Source organism: Puma concolor, chromosome B2 (assembly GCF_028749965.1).
Source record: "Puma concolor isolate L17-30 chromosome B2, mPumCon1.1.hap2, whole genome shotgun sequence".
NCBI lineage: Eukaryota > Metazoa > Chordata > Mammalia > Carnivora > Felidae > Puma > Puma concolor.
Genome location: NC_141671.1, coordinates 120,380,691 through 120,404,722, shown reverse-complemented (window position 1 = coordinate 120,404,722; position 24,032 = coordinate 120,380,691). Strand labels below are relative to the sequence as shown.

General features: G+C 38.8%; 1 protein-coding gene across 7 annotated transcripts in view; it reads right to left on the bottom strand.

The window, feature by feature from the left end:
* Positions 1–24,032, bottom strand: part of AKAP7 (A-kinase anchoring protein 7) — a 153,461-nt gene that overhangs the window by 70,494 nt on the left and 58,935 nt on the right. The gene's annotated exons all lie outside the window — the stretch shown is intronic.

Below are 24,032 nucleotides of genomic sequence, written 5' to 3'. Positions count from 1 at the left end.
GGAGAGAAACAACGTGTAGAGTATCTTCAACAAGACCATGTCAAGGGAGTTGCAACCCTGCAGTGGTGGATAGGCTTGGTGACTGTCTAATGCTACACCTGAATCTTATTTTTGCCTTGAACCTAGCAGGCACAGGGGATATTTTCAAGGGCTTCACATTTATCATTTTACCTAATATAAGTGGCATATCAATTATACAACATAACACTGAAGGAAGTCAAATACAAGATAGAAGACTTTGAAACAATAAATTAGTAGCAAGAAACATCAAACAGAAAAACTTTTCAAGACTATCTTAATTAAGCATTAGAAAGGACTAAAGTTTTACTTTCCTTTAGCCTAGTTTCAGGCACGGTTTAGGGAGAATTATCAGTGACATTCAAAGCCACTTGATAACCTTTGATACGTTGTACCGTGAATCCCTCAGAACTTCATTCTCGATTGCAATTGGCACCCAAAGAGCCAATACGGGAAAAATGCCACTGAGACCATGATGAGTATTTTTAGAATCATCCAAGGCGGCATCTGCTAAATAATGTAACCTATTTACTCGGGAAGCACTCACCAACCATATCACTTACATTTAGCTAAATGATGTGTCTAATTTAATATGTGCCAAAGAGGCCTCAGACTGATGTTACTATGCACCCAACTTTATTTCGATATAGAAGTAAAGACAGCCATGAAATATGAAAATTCACTTTAGTTCACAATCTGAATATGAAAATCATTCTAAGGTTCTGAAAGATAAAATTTAATTTCTGTAAGAAGGTTACTGTGATCAGAAGAACAATGGAATACCAGCTTCATTAAAAAGGTTAAGATTTTTTTACGATAGCAGATAATTTCTTATTGAGACTTGTTATCTTATGCTAATCACGACTTCCATGATGAAAACATAAATAGGCTATATATCAGATGAAGAAATGATGTGTCCTGCTGATATTCCTGGAGCTCTGCTGTGTTTTCTAATACTTTATTCCTGTTATGCAGTAGCTATAAAGAAATGTATGTTTCATGTGATAATGACCTGAAAGCAAAATTCAGAATGTAAATTAAAAGCCAAACCAAACTGGTTTATCATTTTGGGGATTTGATGGTCAAAGAAGAATGGCAATCTTTTATACTCATTTTCATAACTGGGAAAAGTTTACATGTCTGTAGTAGTACGGCATTAGTTAAAAAACTAAAATATTTTTTAATGGCCACTGCCCCTAATGAAAAGTTACATATTGGCAATTCAAAGTTATAGAGAGAATGTGTATATTGACATGGGATTTCTCTGAGGCAGATCTTACTTTATAATTCTTAACAACTCCTTCCTTCATCTCTTGGCATAACTACACTTTTCATTATTTGCACGGTCTCATTTCCACCTTCCTCCTGATACAGACCCTTCAATTACTTTCTTGTGAGCCACAGCCTCCCGCAGCCCCTCTCGGCCTGGGTAAGGGAGGCCCTTCCCGTTCAGGCTCAGTTCCATCCAAGCCCGTTCCTGACAGGGACGAAAGCAGGCAAAGGCACCTCACCACACCAGCTAATGGGCTTAGATGAGCATGGTGATTTCGGATCCAGCACTGGCACCCTGGGTGAGAACTGCCTGGCAGCCTCCCCGTCCCCTCTTCTGCCCCTCTGGACCATCTGTTGGCGCTGGGCTCTACCTTGGTCCCCCTGCCCAAGCATGCTCGTTTGCTGCCTGGGTGAGGCCCTGATACCCTGCCTCATGCCTGTCATTAGCTTTAGAGGTGAAAAAGCAAGAGTGATGGAAAATAGAAAAGACAATGGTACTTTGCTTATTGTTTCGAGCCAATCTTAAACAAACAAACAAACAAAATGACGCTCTGTCATCTATCTGTATAACAACAGTAAGAGAAAACTTACACAGGTACGTATATATGTACATACTTACATACTATGTACGGGCACTGTTCTAAAACCTTTTACTAACTCACTTAGTAATCACAATAGCCCTGTAAGATTGGTACTGTTATTATCCCCAGAGAAGGAAAGTGAATCACAGAGAAATTAGGTCACTTACCAAAGGACACATACTACTAAGAGGCAGAGTGTGGATTCACATTCAAAATAAGCAGAAAGCAGAGACAAATTGAAAAGAATAGAATGATAACATTCAAGCTCATCACTATTTCCTTTAAAATATTAAAATTCTAATAGTATTAATCATCCTTAATATATAATCATATATAATATACTACCATATTTCTAAAACCAATGTGAAAATTACTTTGGGAATCTCTAGCATTCTAAAAATACCTGCCTTTAACATGCTGCATTAATATTAATAAGTCAAGTGATAATTATATGTCCATAACAAATGAATTTCATAGAGGAAAAAGAGAAATAATTCATAGATGTTACTTAGACATGGAAAAAATTATCCAAATAATCTTTATAAAAAGAGCTCTTCTTCTACTGTTAATACCCAAATAATGGAGTAAAATATTGGCGGAGATTGTCTGCATTTTCCAAACCATCTGTTTGAATATACAGTATTTCTCAATTACTTTAAAAATTTTTTTTTAATTTTAAAGAGAGAGAGAGAGAGAGAGAGAGAGAGAGGAGATTGCTAGAAACAGAGAGGAAGAATCTCAGGCAGGCTCCACACTCAGCGTGGACATGGGGCTAAATCCCACAACCATGAGATCATCACCTGAGCTGAAGTCAAGAGCTGGACGCTTAACCAGCTGGGCCACCCAGACATCCCCATTTCTCAATTCTTCATTTTATTTTATGATAGAGCATCTATTACTTTACCATGGGGTTTTTAGATAGGTCTTCTCTTCAATCCCTCTATTTATAAATTTGTGTTGAGCACGACTGCGTTGTTTAATCTTAAGCCTTTAGGGAAAGAAACAGAAACTCTTGGGGCGCCTGGGTGGCTCAGTCGGTTGGGCGTCCGACTTCGGCTCAGGTCACGATCTCGCAGTTTGGGAGTTCGAGCCCCGCGTCGGGCTCTGTGCTGACAGCTCAGAGCCTGGAGCCTGCTTCAGATTCTGTGTCTCCCTCTCTCTCTGCCCCTCCCCTACTCACACTCTGTGTGTGTGTGTGTCTCTCTCTCTCCCAAAAATAAATAAACATTAAAAAATTTCTTTAAAAGAAACAGAAACTCTTCACTCTAGCACTGTATCTAATATTTATAATACCTTTCAGCAAGTAATAAGTAGAAATACAGCTGCTAGAATTCTATGTTTTTAATCTACTGTTGACACCTCCTTCTACCTATACTAACGCTTTGAGAGCAGCTGAATGCTCTTTAGGGATATCAAGTGGCAAGGAAAGCTGCCACATAGTAAAGATGATGTGTGACTCCTAATACCGCAAGCCACTTCACAAAATCACCAAGAAAATATGAGCTGTATTGCTTCCTGCAGTTTCTTTCCGTGAAGTGCTGCCATCAGAGAGAAGAAGAAACATGGCTTCCACCTGTATTTAGTTCATTTATACTAATGACATATTAACTAGAGAGGTAACATTTTGATGATATCCAGGGCATTCTCAAGGTCACTAGCTCAATGGAAAACTACAACACCTTTATTTTTATTTTTTTCATCCTTATTATTTTTGAAAAAGAGAGAGCGAAAGCAAGTGGTAGGGGCAAAGAGAAAGGAAGACAGAGGATCTGAAGGGGGCTCTGCACTGAGAGCAGGTGGAGAGTCTGATGTGGGGCTCAAACTCACAAACCATGAGATCATGACCTGAGCCAAAGTCAGATATGTAACTGAGCCGCCCAGGCGCCCTTATGGCACTTCTATTTACAACAGTCTGCTGCCATATAGGTTCATTCTTTGTCTACTTAGCAAAACTCTTCCCAGTTCCTCCTTAAGTTTTCTTGAGGACAGCATGAGAGAGCATATGCTGTTTGGCCATGTAACTATTATATTTGCCTTGGCTTTTTTCATTACACTGGAACAAAGAAAGAACCTGGTCAGTGAGGCATCCAAGACTGCTTCCTATACAGTTCAGTCTCACTTGGATTCTCAATTCCCCGAGATCCAACCCCAGCTGTGTTCTTGGCTCATCACAGTTTTGTGGTCACTCAGACGCAAACAAGCTGCAGCCTACTCCTCCCTATCACATCTGTTTTCCTAATATTTTGCTGTTTGGAACAAATAACAACATGTTCTCCCGAATTCACCAACTTAGCCATTTATTTCCATAAACTAAAGATAAAACATAAAATATCCCCACATCAAAGTATCTTGCCATATGTGGTCTATTCATTCACAACTTAATCTAAAATGTTTTCCTCCTTCAATCGATACCTTTCCCTTCTAATCAACCTTTCCCAACATGATATAATGCCAGCAAATAGGTGTAAAAACTTCCCAAGGTCTCAACAACGAAAACAGGAGAGTAAAGCTGTTCTGCAGAAGATCATTCAGAAACAATTTCACAGAAAAATCCTAATAATTTTTAACTTGTCCTATAACACCAGCTTATATACTGCAACATACTTCTATTGTGGTTGAACGTGTTCTGCTTTTATAACCTAAAGGTCAAAAAACATTCACCTCAATTGGTTAGATATCTATAGACAGAATTTCAGACCTAACTGTAGCCACAGGTATGATCCATATGAGAGTTAAATACCTAGAGAGTGTAGACGGGGCCATATATTTGACGAAATATTTTAAATGCATCCACAGACATCACTAATTTTAACCTTGTGGGTTTTTTTTTTTTTTTTTTTTTTTTTTGAGTGAGAGAGAGAGCAGGGAAGGGGCAGAGAGAGAGGGAGAGAAAATCCCAAGCAGGCTCCATACTGTTAGCACAGAGCCCAATGCAGGGCTTGACCCCATGACCATGAGACCATGACCTGAGCCAAAATCAAGAGTCAGTTGCTTAAATGAGCCACCCATAGCCTTGTAATGTTAAGCAAGAGAGACACAGAGTGTTTATATAATTCATCATGCTCCTATGCATCTAGTACTTGTTCTTCTCCCATTTTCTTATAAACTTATCAATTTCCTTGATTTTCCGCCCCTCAACATTCTTCCTTACTCCTCCCTCATCATTCTCGATAGAGCACTTCACTCATTTCTTTCAACTGCCCAGGCATATTCTCTGCACTCTACATAGGACAGAAGACCGTAACAGAGGAAGGTGTCCCAACAAGGGAATGTTATGAGAACTGAGTGAAGGACCAGGAAAGAAGTAACACTAAGATTTACACTGAGTGTGCTATAGGTTAGCAAATGGAACAAGGAAGAAAGGTGCTCAATGATACAGGCCTTTCCACTTTACTTGGTTGAAAACATTCCCTGTATATCATATAAGATAAAAGAGTTTGGTAGAAAAAAAGCAATAGTTACAGGGGCGTCTGGGTGGCTCAGTTGGTTAAGTATCTGACTGGCTCAGGTCATGATCTCACAGTTTGTGGGTTCGAGCCCCACGTTGGGCTCTGTGCTGACAGCTTGGAGCCTGGAGCCTGCTTCGGATTCTGTGCCTCCGTCTCTTTTCCCCTCCCCTGCTCACACTCTGTCTCTCTCTCTCTCAGAAATAAATGAACATTAAAAAAAAAATTTTTTTTAAGAAAAAAAGCAATAGTTACATATGAAACAGTCATTAAAGATATAACTTGGGCATCATGTGCGCCTCTTAAACCAATTCCAAAATTAATGTTTCTCTCCAGATAAAGAAATGTATCCAATGATTTTCTTTTTTAATATGATACACATTGCCATGCAAAATAATTTTATACATAATATACAACTGGAATCTTTCTTTTGTCTTCATTTCAAACTTAATCACATTTAACGTGAAACCTCCCCATGGTACACTCTTAAAATACAGAATTACAGGGATTACATAGTTTCCCCACTGGACTCGGTGTCAGTATATATCTATGAATATGAGATGACATGTTGCTTCCAAAAAAGTACAGAGATAAACAAATTAGCCAGTTAATTTTCACACAACTTTCTCTTTTAGAAAATTTTTAAATAAGTATATTTTCACAATTTCAGGAAGCACTTCTAGATTAGTAAAATAAGCAGTAGGTTTGGTTGGGGAAAAGATTTTAATGGAAAAGTTAAGAAACAAGGGATTTCCATCTTAGGATAATAGTATGCAAAAAATTAAATGAACTGGCCTATTTTTCTTTTGCTATACCTGGACTATCACAGTGGGATGGGCCTCAGGAAAGCTAGACTGGCCAAATCCAACACCATCCCTTCCATATCCACCCTACCTATCAAATATCTACCTCTTTCTATCACACATATCTCTACCAGCAGGGATTACAATTTCGGCACCTGCCATTAGGGATATGTGTGATAGAAGGTTACAACCCACTGAGATGGATATCTGACATGATTTCCATATGCATTCAGTTTTTTCACAGGTGACCACTTCCCTCCCAACACACACACACACACACACACACACACACACACACACACTTAATTTCACTGAATTAAGTCCTAGCAATGTTTGTGCTAGAAGTCCAAGAGTACAAAGTACTCTATCTACCATTTTCTGATTATCAGGGTAGGTCAGGGCGGGGGAGAAGTAAGAATACAAGACAACCAAATCACGAAAAATGGAATGCGTATGAATAAGGAGGGATGTGGCTAAAAGCGCAGGACCACCAGAGGGAGTCAGAATATTCTCCCAGCTAACAGCTCAGTAAGATCTCACAGTAGTACTGGAGGCCAAACATGAAATTACTGTGAAAGAAATGTTCTGGTCTAAATAAAGTTATGTAACAAATTATTATATAATCAAATTCATCTGTGGGGGAGGCAAGAGCTAAAGAGGGAAGAGAAGTACTTTCATACTCTGGTCACTACTTAAGGGCAGGGTACAGTTACAGTTGTACTTCAAAGGCCCTAAAGATGGGCCTCCAAAATGGTATCACAAATTCTGGCAACAATTAAAAATGTTGCCACCAGGTAGGTTTTAGAGAAAGAACACTTACTGCAGAAACTAAGCTAGAGTTCCTGTAGTCAAGGGTGGCTAGTCCCATAGGTGATACGAGCAAGTTTTGTTAGGTCTTCAACTACATATAATATGAAGTCTGTCCCTGGCGAAGAGGCCAGTAATAAAAAAAGTTTATTCTTTAACTTATTGGAGTAACCAATAGAGAGTCAACTGAGCAATTTAGTAATTCATACTAGTACTGCTCTGTTTTTAAGTTACCTTTCCTTGAAAGAATAATATTCTAATGAATGGCCAAAAACAATCAGTTCATATTTAGGAATAGAAGTATAATTCCAATAGAAAATAGTTACAGTTCTGGATTGCAACCTTAGTTTCCCCTCAAATCTAAATGGGGCTCCCTAGAAAAATTATAGCTTTACCTTCTTTTATTATGTAGTTAATTCTTTTTTTTTAAATTTTTTTAGGGGCGCCTGGGTGGCGCAGTCGGTTAGGCGTCCGACTTCAGCCAGGTCACGATCTCGCGGTCCGTGAGTTCGAGCCCCGCGTCAGGCTCTGGGCTGATGGCTCAGAGCCTGGAGCCTGTTTCCAATTCTGTGTCTCCCTCTCTCTCTGCCCCTCCCCCGTTCATGCTCTGTCTCTCTCTGTCCCAAAAATAAATAAACGTTGAAAAAAAAATTTAAATTTTTTTAATGTTTATTTTTGAGAGAGAGAGAGCATGAGCAGGGGAGGGGCAGAGAGAGAGAGGGAGACACATTAGGATTCTATAAACAGGGGAGACCAGAGTCGGAAATTTCGCAGCTCAATACCTGACAGTGCTCTGGCAGGAAGGATGAATCCCCAGGAGCAGGCAGTGAGATTCAAGGGGTCCATGGGCCTCATGGGGTTCCCCTGCTATGAGGGCATTTGGTAGAGGCCCTACAGCCTCCCCACAGGCAAAGGTCCCAGCGGACCCCAGAGAACATGATTGCTGGTATTGGAATGAAGATGCCAGGGTGCGGTGAAACCTGGGAGCCAGTTGTGTGTTGTGATTTACCATAATCCCTGAACTGCCACCCAATCGCATGAACTTATTCTGGGGCAAGCCAGCAGTCAGTAACAGTCTTTGAGCCTTGGCAGTGTGATTGGACAAACGTTCCTGGGGACAATCCAGCACCTGGCCATTACTGGGTGAGACCCACTCCCCCTCCCCACCAGAAGGTCTGAGTGGGTCCAAGCCACAGGGCCCTCAGAAGTGAGGGGTTTGGAAACGCAGCCCCATCTGGAATAAAATTCAGAGGGAGGTGCCACCTGGCAGACTGACGGCTTATACACAGATAGTGCAGAAGTGGGGAGTAGAAGGAAGCCGGAGACAAAGGAGGGGTGTTTGATTGCTGGTCGGTGAGAGCACAGAGTTCTGGTGCTAGAGACTGGGAGGCTGGGTGATGCCATTTCCACTTATCCCTTCACACACATGCCACACTGATCTACACCAGTAAGCTAAGCAGCACCACCTAGTGGAGAATGGAACAATTACACCAAACCTCATCCAACTGGGCCAACCAAGCCCTAGAGGAACAACACTCCTGCTTGGTTTACAGACTATAAAGTGCTTCATAGTTTGACTTCTAGGGGAAACTGGATGTAATTCATTTGGGTTTCATTCTGTTCACTGGTCTATCCATTTTTTTTCTTTTTAAAAAAATTTTTTAATGTTTATTTTTGAGAGAGAGAGGGAAAGAGAGGGAACAGAGGAGGAGCAGAAAGAGAGGGAGGCACAGAATCCAAAGCAGGCTCCAGGTTCTGAGCTGTCAGCACAGAGCCCTACACAGGGCTCAAACTCACAAACCACGAGATCATGACCTGAGCCAAAGTCGGAGGTTTAAGTGAATTAGCCACCCAGGGGCCCCTTTCTTTTTCTTTTCTTATTCTTGGATACAAAAAGAGGAAAAAGTTGTTTTTATTTTCTGTTTTTATAATTTTTTTTTTATTTTTTTACTATATTTTTTATTGTAATTTTTAATTCTATTTTACTTTCTTCATTTCATTTTATATTTTATTATATACATTTCTTAAATTTTTAAATGTTTTCTTACTTTTTTTTTCTTTTCTTTTCTTTCCCTTTTTTCTCTATTCTACAAGCTTCTCTCAACAATCAGACCAAAAACACCAAGGATCTAGATTCCTTTATTTGATTGCTTGTGTTGTTTTTAATTTTATTAATTCTTTTTCTTCCTCCAAAATGATGAAATGAAGGAATTCACCCCAAAAGAAAGAGCAGGAAAAAATGACAGGGACTTAATCAACACAGATATAAGCAAGATTTCTGAACTAGAATTTAGAATCACGATAATAAGAATACTAGCTGGGGTTGGAAAAAGCATAAACTCCCTTTCTGTGGAGATAAAAGAAGTAAAATCTAGTCAGGATGAATTAAAAATGCTATACTGAGATGCAATCTCAAATGAATGCCACAGCGGCAAGGATGGACAAAACAGATCAGTGAATCAGCAATATAGAAGGCAAAATTATGGAGAGTTATGAAGCAGAAAAAATGAGGGAAACTAAGGCATAATATAAGAATTAGAGCACTCAGGGGCGCCTGGGTGGCGCAGTCGGTTAAGCGTCCGACTTCAGCCAGGTCACGATCTCGCGGTCCGTGGGTTCGAGCCCCGCGTCAGGCTCTGGGCTGATGGCTCAGAGCCTAGAGCCTGTTTCCGATTCTGTGTCTCCCTCTCTCTCTCTGCCCCTCTCCCGTTCATGCTCTGTCTCTCTCTGTCCCAAAAATAAAAACGTTGAAAAAAAAAATTAAAAAAAAAAAAAAAAAGAATTAGAGCACTCAGTGATCCATTAAAAAAGAATAGTATCCGAATCGTAAGAGTCCCAAAAGATGAAGACAGAGAAAAAGGGACAGAAGTTTTATGTAAGCAAATCAGATCAGAAAACTCTTCTAACCTGGGGAAAGGCACAGACACCAAAATCCAAGAAGCACAGAGTATTCCCATTAGGTTCAACAAAAACTGACCATCAACAAGGCATATCATAGTCAAATTCACAAAATACACTGACAAGAATTACGAAAGGAGCAAGGGGAAAAAAGTCCTTAACCTGTAAGGGAAGACAGATAAATTTTGCAGCAGATCTATCCACAGAAATGTGGCAGGCCAGAAGGATCAGCAGGATATATTCAACATGCTGAATCAGAAAAATATGCAGCCAACCAGCAAGGTTGTCATTCAAAATAGAAGGAGAGATAAAGAGTTTCCCAAACAAAAACTAAAGGAGTTCATGACAACCAAACCAGCCCTGCAAGAAAGTTTAAGGGGGGGGGCACTCTCTGTAGGGAGAAAAGATGAAACAAAACAAAAAAGACCAAAAGCAACAAAGACTAGAAAGGACCAGAGAACACTACCAGAAAATCCAATTCTACAAGCAACAGAATACAATAAATTCATATCTTTCAGTACTCATTCTAAATGCCAATGGACTAAATGCTCCAATAAAAATACAGGGAGTAACAGAATGGATAAGAAAACAAGATCTTATATGCTGTTTACAAAAGCCCCATTTAGACCTAAAGACAGATTGAAAGTAAGGGGATAGAGAATCATCTATCATGCTAATGGTCACCAAAAGAAAGCTGGAGTAGCCATTCTTATATCAGACAATCTAGATTTTAAAGTAAAGACTGCAACAAGAGATGAAGAAGGGTATTATATCATAATTAAGGGATCTATCCACCAAATAGCTAACAATTATAAACATTTGTGCCCCCAACATGAGAGAAGCCACATATATAAATCTATTAAAAACATAAATAAACTCATTAATAATAATACCATAATAGCAGGGGACTTCAACACCCCACTTATAGCAATGGACAGATCATCTAAGCAGAAAATCAAAAAGGAAACAATGGCTTTGAATGACACACTGGACCCGATGGACTTAACAGATATATTCGGAACATTTCATCCTAAAGCAGCAGAATACACATTCTTCTCCAGTGCACATGGAACATTCTCCAGAATAAACCACATACTAGGACACAAATCAGCCCTCAACAAGTACAAAAAGATCAAGATCACACCGTGCATATTTTCAGACCACAGCCCTATGGTCTCGAAATCAACCACAAGAAAAAAAGTTGGAAAGACAACAAATACTTGGAGATTAAATAACATCCTACTAAAGAATGAATGGGTTAGCCAAGAAATTAAAGAGGCAGTTAAAAAATACATGGAAGCCAATGAAAATGATAATACCACATCCCAAAACCTCTGGGATGCAGCAAAGGCGGTCATAAGAAGGAAGTCTATAGCAATCCAGGCCTTCCAAAGAAGGAAGAAAGGTCTCAGATATACAACCTAACCTTACACCTTAAAGAGCTGGAAAAAGAACAGCAAATAAAACCCCAAACCAGCAGAAGATAAGAAATAAAAAAAAAATAGAGTAGAAATCAATGCTATTGAAATCAAACAAACAGTAGAACAGATACATGAAACCAGGAGCTGGTTCTTTGAAATAAATGACAAAATTGATAAACCCACAGCCAGTTTGATCAAGAAGAAAAAGGAAAGGACCCAAATAGAGAGGAGAGATCACAACCAATACTGCAGAAATTTATAAGCAATTATATGCCAATAAATTGGGCAATCTGGAAGAAATGGACAAATTCCTAGAAACATATAAACTACCAAAATTGAAACAAGAAGAAATAGAAAATTTGAATAGGACCATAACCAGTAAAGAAATTGAATTAGTAACCAAAAATCTCTCAAAAAACAAGAGTCCAGGGCCAAATGGCTTTCTAGGGTAATTCTACCAAACATTTAAAGAAGAGTTAACACCTATTCTTTTGAAGCTGTTTCAAAAAATACAAGTGGAAGGAAAACTTCCAAACTCATTCTATGAGGCCAGCATTACCTTGATTCCAAAACCAGACAAAGACCCCACAAAAAATAAGAACTATAGACCAATTTCCCTGATGAACATAGATACAAAAATTCTCAACAAAATACTAACCAAAGAGATTCAACAATACATTAAAAGAATTATTCACCACAATCAAGTGGGATTTATACCTGGGATGCAGGGCTGGCTCAGTATCTGCAAATCAATGTGGTACACCACATTAATAAAAGAAAGAACAAGAACCATATGATCCTCTCAATAGATGCAGAGAAAGCATTTGATAAAATACAGCATCCTTTCTTGATAAATACCCTCAAGAAAGTAGGAATGGAAGCATCATACCTTAAGATCATAAAAGCCATATACAAAAGATCCACCACTAATATAATCCTTAATGAGGAAAAACTGAGCTTTTCCCCTATGATCAGGAACATGACAGTGATGTCTACTCTCACCACTGTTATTCAACTTAGTATTGAAGTCTTAGCCTCAGCCATCAGACAATACAAAGAAATAAAAGGCATCCAAATTGGTAAGGAGAAGTCAAACTTTCACTCTTTGCAGATGACATGATACTCTATATGGAAAACCCAGAATATTCTACCAAAAAACTCCTAGAACTGATCCATGAATTCAGCAAATTCACAGGATATAAAATCAATGCACAGAAATCAGTTGCATTCCTATACACCAATAATGAAGTAGCAGAAAGGGAAATCAAGGAATCAATCCATTTAAAATTGTACCAAAAACCATAAAATACCTAGGAATGAACCTAACCAAAGAGGTGAAAAATCTATATGGTGAAAACTATAGAAAGTTTATGAAAGAAACTGAAGAAGACACAAAAAAAATGGAAAATTATTCCATACTCATGGATTGGAAGAACAAATATTGTTAAAATGTCAATACTACCCAAAGCAATCTACATATTCAGTGCAATCCCTATCAAAATAACACCAGCATTCTTCACAGAGCTAAACACACAATCCTAAAATTTGTATGGAACCACAAAAGACTCTGAATCGCCAAAGCAATCCTGAAAAAGAAAAACAAAGCTGGAAGCATCACAATCCTGGACTTCAAAATGTATTATAAAGCTGTAATCATCAAGACACACAACACACAGATCACAAAACAGACACACAGATCAGTGGAACACAATAGAGAACCCAGAAACGGACCCACAAAAATATGGCCAGCTAATCTTTGACAAAGCAGGAAAGAATATTCAATGGAATAAAGACAGTCTCTTCAGCAAATGGTGCTGGGAAAACTGGACAGCGACATGCAGAAGAATGAACCTGGACCACTTTCTTACACCATACACAAAAATAAACTCAAAACGGGTGAAAGACCTAAATGTAAGACAGGAAGCCATCAAAATCCTAGAGGAGAAAACAGGCAAAACCCTCTTTGACCTCAGCCATAGCAACTCCTTATTCAACATTGACTTCAGAGGCAAGAGAAACAAATGAAAAAATGAACTACTGGGATCTCATCAAGATAAAAAGTTTCTGCACGGTGAAGGAAATAATCAGCAAAACTAAAAGGCAATCAATGGAATGGGAGAAGGTATTTGCAAATGACGTATCAGATAAAGGGTGACTATCCAAAATCTATAAAGAACTTATCAAACTCAACACCCAAAAAACAAATAATCAAGTGAAGAAATAGGCAAAAGACATGAATGGACATTTCTCCAAAGAAGACATCCAGATGGCTAACAGACACGTGAAAAAATGCTCAACATCACTCATTATCAAAGAAATATAAATCAAAACCACAATGAGATACCACCAGTCACAGCAGTCAGAATAGCTAAAATCAGCAACTAAGGGAACAACAGATGTTGGCAAGGATGTGAAGGAAGAGAATCTCTTTTGCACTGCTGGTGGCAATGCAAACGGGTGCAGCCACTGTGGAAAACAGTATGGAGGTTCCTCAAAAAATTAAAAATAGAACTACCCAATGACCCAGCAATTGCACTACTAGGTATTTATCCAAACGATACAGTTGTGCTGTTTCAAAGGAGCACATACACCCCAATGTTTATAGCAGTGCTATCAACAATAGCCAAAGTATGGAAGGAACCCAAGTGTCCATCAATAGATGAATGGATAAAGAAGATGTGGTATATATATACAATGGAGTATTACTCGGCAATCAAAAAGAATGAAATCTTGCCATTTGCAACAACATGGATGGAACTACATTGTATTATGCTAGGTGAAATTAGTCAGAGAAAGATAAATATCATCTGACTTCATTCATATGTGGAATTTAAGATACAAAACAGATGAACATAGGGGAAGGGAAGCAAAAATAATATAAAAACAGGGAGGAGGACAAAACATAAGAGACTTTTAAATATAGAGAACAAACTGAGGGTTGCTGGAGGGGTTGTGGTGGGGGGGATGGGCTAAATGGGCAAGGGGCATTAAGGAAGACACTTTTGGGGATGAACACTGGGTGTTATATGTAGAGGATGAATCACTGGATTCTACTCCTGAAATCATTATTCCACTATATGCTAACTTAAATATAAATTTAAAAATAAATAGTATAAAAAAATTTTAAATAAAAGGTTTTTTTCCAACACTAACAGTAATAGTTGAGATAGACAGAACATTTATATTTTAATGTAGTGAAGCTAAACCCATGCAATTCTAATTACCTTGAATACTTTGTTATTGCATATTTTAATACCAGTTCTAAAACTCTGTTTCTTAAATTATAATTAAATCAGAACTTTGTCTATGAATACAAATGCAAGAAAATAAGTAAAAATGCCCACTGAATCTGGATGTTCGAAGCAAAAATATCATTTAGGCCTAAATTATCAAGACCAACATTTCCTAAACCCATGTTCTGCCAAACACAAGTGTCACAAGATGGCCAATGAAAAAAAAAAAAACTTGCTAGTCAAGTACATTTGGGAAACAATGCTGATATTCACTGCCCCTCCTTGTGGTGTCCTTTCCTGAATGTACATTATACATCCTGCTTTGTTGAACTCAGAAGGGATCATGTGACTTGCTTTGGCCAATAAGATATGAGCAGAAATGATGTGCGTCACTTCTGAGCTTTAAAAATTGGCCTATGGGGTGCCTGGGTGGCTCATCCGACTTTGGCTCAGGTCATGATCTCACAGCTCGTGAGTTCGAGCCCCACATCAGGCTCTGTGCTGACAGCTCGGAGCCTGGAGCCTGCTTTGGATTCTGTGTCCCTCTCTCACTCTGTCCCTCCCCTGCTCATGCTCTGTCTCTCTCTGTCTCTGTCTCTGTCTCTGTCTCTCTCTCTCTCTAAAGAATAAATAAACATTAAAAAAAATTTTTAATAAAAATCAGCCTATGATTTGGCATCTCCTGTTTCCTTCTGCCAAAAGACCAGCAAGTCCTACACGGAGGCTGCCCAGCCAAGGTCCTCTGTAAAGACGCCGTGGAGTAGAGCCACACCTGACCCATGTTTCTGAGCAGAAAACAACGCTTTGTTGCTGTAAGCTCTTGAGCTTCACAATAAATGTTGCCAGTTTAAAAATCCTAAGAAGTGGTGGAATAAGGAATCAGATTAACTGTATTTAACCCCTCACTTCTAACATTGACTTCAAGACAGAATCGTTGCCTCACACAAAACCCTGGGGGATATTCTGAGAGAACAATTTCAAGAAATGTTCATGGAAATACTTCCTTCAAATCTCCATTCCACTTTGCACAGACTTAAAACTAGGTTGACTATATCATTTCTTCTAGAGTTCTCAACGTTTTCAAAATCTTTAACAGAATTAGGATCAATCAGGTATATCATTTATTACTCTGACATTAGTCAATTCCTAGAATCCTTCCTTAAAATAATTCAGCTTTCTGTCTGTAATTTTCTATATATTTCAACCTTAAAGATGTATAAAGTGCTAAACAGTTTCAAATGAACATTCAGTTTACCTGTGTAGGTATCATTTTCGGTTGTTAAATAATTGCAAACTTATTTAGGGGTTTTTTTCAATATATGGAAAGAGACAACACAACAGCATGAAGTTGAAAAATGTCATCAGAAACATAAATGAAGTCATTTGCTATAAATAGTGCTCTTGGACACACTGTAGATGACACAGTTGACTAATGGCACCTAGAATATCTCAGAAGAAATTCTAATTCCATCTCAGTAGATTTCACTGAATTTTTAGTTTTAAAAAACCATGAAAAAAAAAGAGGTATGTTGCTATGTTTTGTTTATTTACTGATTTTTAATTAAGAAAATTCTAAGAATTCTACATGAGCCTTAGGTCTAAGTGCACCTGATGTACAAAGAAATTCAAAACCAACTAAAACTCACGAGTAATTAAGTCATTTGGCATTGGGAGATTCAGGAATTGGTTACTGAAGAAATCTGCTTTACCTTGTACCAAGGACATTTTTGTTTTAAATACGAAATTTATTGTCAAATTGGTTTCCATATGACACCCAGTGCTCATCCCAACAGGTGCCCTCCTCAATACCCATCACCCATCCTCCCCTCCCTCCGACCCGCATCAACCCTCAGTTTGTTCTCAGTTTTTAAGAGTCTCTTAGGTTTGGGTCCCTCCCTCTCTAACTTTTTTTTTTTTCCTTCCCCTCCCCCATGGTCTTCTGTTAAGTTTCTCAGGATCCACATAAGAGTGAAAACCTATGGTCTTTCTCTGTATGACTTATTTCACTTAGCATAACACTCTCCAGTTCCATCCACGTGGCTACAAAAGGCCATATTTCATTCTTTCTCATTGCCACGTAGTATTCCATGGACATTTTAAGACAAGCTTTTGTCTGGAATGACAAAGGGTTGCTGATCCCTGCAGTCTTGCAGTCTTTCAGGGACAAGGTGACGGGAGTGGCAGGGCAGTTTTGCAGGCTCCCATGCTCAGGGCTTCCTCCTCTTCTGAGACAGGGATGGACTATTGTGAGGATGGGCCTGTCCGCCTCCCTGCTGCCAGCCCTGAGCTCCTTGGCTGCTGCTGGAGGGACTCCCCCCAACCCCCACCTTTGGAAGGCGACGCTTCCTGAGAGTCACCTCCTCTGGGCCCCCTTCCACATCTTCTATGCCTTCTTACAGTGGAGCCCTCACCCTCTGGGAGTGACCATTTGCTGATCATTTCTGAGATCCGTCAGCCATAGGCCTGCCTCTCCCTCTACCATCTCCCCCACCTGAAGCAGCTTCTCATGAAAGCCCCGCTAGTTCCAGTTGCTTCTGGACATATTTGCACATCTGTTGCTTTTTACAGATTCCTCTTTCACTGAAGATGCAGTTCATGATATTTTTGCCGTCATCTTTATTGTTCTGTATGGTTCCAAGAGGAGAAATGGGGAGATCCAAATCTAAATTGCCGCCACCTTCCTACACTTAAAGACCTTTCTCCTTTCTGCGTAGGAGAAAGCCTCCCTCCATGAATATAAGAAAATCTATCTGAGGTTTTAAAAAAAACAAAACAAAGCAAAAACATCTCCATTTGAAGCCAAATTCACCTCTTTGGGCAAAATGCTTACTATATAGACATTTCAGAATAGCACAGGAGTCAAGAACCATTAAGACTAATGAGTTGCATTGTAACTCTATGAGTCAGCAAAGGTCAAGAAAGACTATAAGAGTTGTCCAGAGCTAAACAACAAAGGTAACACAAGAAAACTTGTGCTGTTCCAAATTTATTATAGAGACTCCCTTGAGAAGGAACAGTCTAGCACTCCTGAGTTTTGAAATGGTTTATAAAGGCACATCATTGTGCAGAACCAGGAAAGTCAGTGGCAGCTACATTATACCAGCCACTTAACAAAATCCTGAGAAAATGTGCTACCTGCTAGATACATAAGAGTAAATAATGGCAGTAGGTGAGGAAAGACAACGGCAGAAGGTCCTGGCAGAGGAAGGCTGGGACTCAGCCAACCTAGCATAGAAATTCTGTACTACAACTGGTCCTATATATTGAATCAGGGACTGGGTTTTCCCCCTTAATTGTGCCACCATCATCCATACGCTCTTCTTTTCCACTTCCCATTGCCATCTCTACTGATGACTGACCTGTATTCTCCTCCCTGCTTCCCCCACCCAGCCTCATCATCTTATGGTCCGATAACCACTTCTTTGCCCATGCTTTCTGCATATCAAATCCTGCACTCAAAACAAACCAGTCTAAGTGACATTTGTAGCTAACAACTTCAAAGGAGACCATTTCTTTCCTTCTAAAGTTCTCTCACTGTCTAACTCTGTGAAAAGTTGCTACAAGGAAGTGCCAACTAACAAACTATAGCTTTGTTGGTTTAGTGCTACCTTAGTAATTTGAAAGAGTCATAGGCCAGGAAAAGGATCTAAAAAGGCCAGAAAATAATTAATGCTTAAAAACAACGGATTTATCCATGAAAAGATCACATTTATTTCTTAAGGAATCTAGATCTGCATTAAGATACTTTTTGATTTGAAACTGGTCTTCTTCTGCCACCAAGTGTTAGCACACATTTCTAACCAGCCAGTTTTTGCAATGGTTAAATCACAGGAGTACGAGGTCCCGCAGTGAGAAAAATATATCCAAAAGAAGGCATATAAAAAGCATGGACTTAAAAGCATGGATAAAAAGCATATAAAAAGTTGCAGACTAACCACATAAAACAAATATATTCCAAGAAAACTACACAGAGAACTTGAATTTTAGTTACTATTTCAGACACATGGCAACTTAATAAGATTTTCTAAGGCTCCATTCATTTAATGAAAGAAACTACAACTCTCAAAGCACAATGATAATCAAACTACCTTTAAAATATACAGTAACTATTTTCAATAGTCTCTAATGCAATATACCCTACTAGAATTTCATGAAACTAAGAATATGCAAAACTAACACATTGACTAAATGCCTCCTACTGTTAGAAAAACATATAATGCCAAGGGAAATCTTAAGTTTCTCAGATTCTAAATTAAGAGAACTCACTTCTGAGCTTGGGAACCAGAAAGCTATGCTGTAGCTGAGGAAGTTCCAACCAGGAAATTTGAAAAGGAGTTTCTGTATTTTCAAAATGCTGATCACAATCTACAGAACTTCTGGTTATCCCACTGGACTTTTGGTTAATTCTACTAAGTGGTATTACCTACAAATAGGTGCCTATCAGAGGATGGCACCCCACAGCCTAGGAATTCTGCAGCCAACACTAAACACCACTGGGAAATCCTCATAGCAGATCCTATGACCATTCCAGTGGTGGTAAACATTCATCCCCTGCACCAGAGATCTGTTCATATCTTTTACACCAGTGACACATGTTATCTTCACGAACAGACAATTATGGCTTCAGCTTTAAATCTTTATACACACACACACACACACACACACACACACACACACACACACTGGCATGGATTAACAGCTTTTTATTTTTTTTATTTTTATTTTTTTTTTTTAATTTTTTTTTTCAACGTTTATTTTTGGGACAGAGAGAGACAGAGCATGAACGGGGGAGGGGCAGAGAGAGAGGGAGACACAGAATCGGAAACAGGCTCCAGGCTCTGAGCCATCAGCCCAGAGCCTGACGCGGGGCTCGAACTCACGGACCGCGAGATCGTGACCTGGCTGAAGTCGGACGCTTAACCGACTGCGCCACCCAGGCGCCCCCAGCTTTTTAAATCGTTAAAAATGATTCAGTATACGGTGAAAAAAAATACCAGTTGAAGTACTATTACAGAATAATTGGTTATACTTCCTATCGATAATAATGAATGGATAATCTTAATTACCTCAGAATCTGCCTATAATGATGCAGAGCACCCATCCACCCAGAACACTTTTTACCAATAATTACCATGTCTACAGTAATAACAGCGGTATCTCAGGAGTATATCAGTATCTACTCACTACACAAAGTGATTTCCGGATGACCTTCTAGCAGGTCACACTGAAATATAAAGAGTACACCAACCTTCAGAACAGCATCTTGGTGGGAGATACTATTAGCTCTTTTCTAGATACTTTCGCTACATACCACCTATCCATACCAGAAACAACACTCCTCAGGATGATGGAAAACCTTCAAGTTTTCTGCATTTGGTGGCTTCGCCTTACCCTTCATTGTCATGAGACATCTAACTTGCCCATCACCATTTCTATGATCAGCCCACTAAGGCTCCACTCTTCCTCAGAACCTCAGCAAACTCCCAACCAACCACAAGAGAAATCCTGTGTGTGTCAAGGGAAATTTACTATATTCCAGGTGACGTTAAGATCAGAGGTATTCACTGACCTACCAGAAGAATTATGGGCTAAAAGAGCAATTGCAGGAACCCACATTTTACTGTCAAAATACAAGGAAGTCACATTAAGCTGTGTTTAAGGCAAACCCAAGGAACTACTTTATACAACCTTAATCATAGTTTACATTCTACATGTTATTTACCTTTTTTGTGCTATTAACACAGTCCTTATAAGTATCTATTTTAATAGCTTCTTAAATCATTGATATACCATAACTGACTTAAAAATTCCCTCCCTGTAATGGAAGCTTTTTCTAATTTTTCTCTATTACAGATAGTGGTTCAGTAAACATCTTTACACATAAAGAATTTCTTCTTTTAAATTGTTTCTTAGTTATAAAATAAGTAAGTCCTACGGATATAATGTACAACATGGTGATAATACTTAAAAATAACTATATTGTTAAAAAATACTACATTATATATTTCGGAATTACTAAGAGAGTAGTAAAAGTTCTCACAACAACCAAAAATGGTAACTATATGAAGTGATGGATGTGTTAACTAACCTTATTACGGTAATCATTTTGTAATATATTCATATACTAAATCATTAGGTTGTACACTTGAAACTTACACAATGCTATATATCTATTTTATCTAAATAAAAATTATTTGTTTAGGATAATTTCAGAAGCATGAACCTCTTAAAGAATATAAATATTTTAACTTTTTATAGGAATCGCTCAATGTATAGCTCAAAGGGCCATACCAAGCCACCATTCAAATCCCTGATGGTCCTTCTACCTCAAGCATACACTAACAAATGTTCCTCTAATACAAAATGGTTGGAAGTATAAATTAGGACCACTGTTTGTGGTGTTTCTAAAAAGTTAAAATGTACAATGCCCTTTGACCTTGACATTCCATTTCAAAAAACTGGTTCTTTGAAATAATGGCATATTTACCCAAAGAAAAATGAACAAGGATGCTCACTGCAGCACTGTTTGTGCTAAAAAAACAAAACAAAACAAAACAAAAAAAACAAAAAAAACAAAACACCCAGACATTAATGTAACTATTCATTAAGGGGAGAATAAATTTTGATAAATCAAAATAATGTATATTTATTTCTGTTTTAAAGAAACTATATGCAGGTTATTTGCACCTATCTATCTATGCATTTGCAGTGTATAGAGAAAAAGTCAAGAGGATATACCACTAGTAGTGGTAACCTACAGAGAAATTGGGGAAAAGGGGGTGATGGGATAGTGATGAAAGAAAAATTATATATTTCACTCCATAGGTTTGCATGTGTTTGGACTGTTTACAGTGACCAAATATTCATCTAATACTTTTACAATTAAAATAACTTGTAAAATAAAAGAAAGTACTTGAAATAAGACAAACTTCGTAACACTTGAGTGATTGAAACCTATTATTTCCTACCTCTCTCTCTCTTCCTCCTTTTATTCTTTATCAATCTAAATAACACTGAACACTAGCAATGCTTTCCATTACTGATTTTATCAACGTCCATTGCCTTGTAAATGAGTGAAGCAGAATAAAAACCAGGTAGAGAATTGGTGCTGAGAAAGGAGAATAGATGTTTGGAAATGTAAAAAAATTAAGAAGAAAGAGACTGAAGAACCACATATTTTCAAATAATCTGTATTCCAAACCACAAAGCATAATAAAAGTGTACTTTTATGCACGCTACCTTTTCATACTGGCTTTAACTTTTACAGTGGAACAAACGATTTGCTGCATTAAAAAATGCTGGATATTTATTTAAACCTGCAGGTCTCAGACTAAACCACTCTGCAGACCGTCTGATTAGAATCACCTGTGGTACTGCCTGACCATCAAAAGCAAAGTCTTTAGGTACAACTCCAGATCTGAAGCTAGAGGGTGGATATCTTCAAGCTTCAAGGTTGACATATGAATCCCACAGTTTAAAATATACATTCTTAAGCATTCAGGAACACTGGGCATCATAGTAGTACACAGGAACAGAGTCATTCCATTATTGAAAAGAAAAAAATCTCATTTGGCTGTCTGAAAGACAGTAAAGTCATAATTTATTTTCTAGGGGCACCTGGGTGTCTCAGTCAGGTTGGGCATCCGACTTCGGCTCAGGTCACGATCTCGCGGTTTTTGAGTTCAAGCCCTGTGTCGGGCTCTGTGCTACAGCTCAGAGCCTGGATCCTGCTTTGGATTCTCTGTCTCCTTCTCTCTCTCCTTCTCTCTCTGCCCCTCCTACTTGTGCTCTGTCTCTCTCTGTCTCTCAAAAATAAATAACTGTAAGAAAAAAAAATTTTAATAATAATAATTTATTTTCTAAAGATTACACTTTCTAATCTAGACAAAATACAATCCGATTTAGATTTTATATACCATTCAGGCAGGGACTGTTTCTATTTTGATCATAACTCTGAGCCCAGCACCAATGTCTGGCATGTACTAGGCACTCAGTAAATATCTGCTGACTTAATAGGATTTGGACCAGGGAGCTCCTCACGTAAACACAAAAATTAATTTGGATGAACTGGATGTGGCCAGTGGGGGCAGAGAATATGAGCCTGGGAAAGAGATAAGATGGATTCCATGCAGGGCTCTGCAAATGGAGGAACAGGATCTCATTCAGCCACTTAACATTTGTTAGTCTCATATCCCTTTTCTATAAAATAAGGGAGCAGATTTGGGGAAATTAACTGCCAAGGAATCATTTAAATTTAGCCTCAAACATTGAAATTGAGATTCTAGAGTAGCTGAAACACTCCTTTGATAAATGTCCTTGTGTGCTCTCATGTAAAAGCTAAAACTGTAAAGACAAAGAAACATTTTGAAATGATGGATATTACCTTCACCACTGATTTGTCATTCTGTGATTAAGTGTGAAATCACTGGCAAGAGGACAATCCATTTGAAAGCAAAACAAGAAAGATAATGAGTAAAAACAGTAAACCATCAGTCTGCAAGTTTTGACGGTTGTTAGTCCAAATTTCAACATCTGTTACTTAAAATATTTAGGAATGGTACCTGATATAGTTATTATTGAATGTGGGGCATAGTCACCAAAAGAAAAAAAAAACATCTTTTTGAGAAAGTATTCACAATAGCTTGTAAAAAACTCACAACCACAGGATGGTCAATCACCCAAACAGAGGTTCTAAAAGACTGAAAAGACCTTCTGAGCGAAAAGACGTTAAATACAATATGTGCCAAATTTAGAAAAGAGATCTACTTACTAATAAACATGACCTTCATTTATAAAGCTGCAAATCAGTCTTAACTGCAGCAAAGGGTCAGGGAGAGTAGGAACGAATATTAATCTGCATGGCCATCTCCAGAACTCTGGTATGTTAGAGCAGGTCAGATGTCTAAATGTGCATAAGACGCTCCCTAGGCTGAAATGGGAAAAACAACGAAGGGTGCCCTTAGGATTCCAGGAGAAAAACTCATGAATCCTGAAGAAAACCAAAAGTTACTGCAACCTGTGAGAAGGCAGAAAGTCACCCTAAGATGTGGGAGGTCAAGAGACCGGTCCCTCAGCTCGTGTCAGGAAAAAGTACTTTTAAGTGATGGGAGGATGGGGGCTCCTCAGTTACCCTCTTGCCCAGTCCGTGGAACACCTGTTCCAAGCCCTAATGGCAACAACTGCTCAACGCACAAGGTCGTCTACTGGAGCCCTTGAAAGAGATGCGTAAAGGGGCGTAAAAAGCTTGTCCCACCTTGAAGAACCCAGTTCCAGTGAGCAGCACCAGGGCATGCAGGCCAGAGGAAGAAGCTTTGAGGGCAGCAGGCTGTGAACAACCATAAGCAAAGAAAGCAGTAAAATGGGGCTCCAGCCCTGCTTCAACACCGTTCAACGGAGCAGATGTGGCAACAGACGAAGCAGCAGGAAACGTGGGTCAGAGTATACAACTAACAGCCACAGAGGCAAAAGAGGGCACAGGGGTAATGGCCTGCATGGAGTCTCGTGAGCCAGCTCAGCATCCCTGGGAACTGGAAACAATCTCACTTGGAATCCC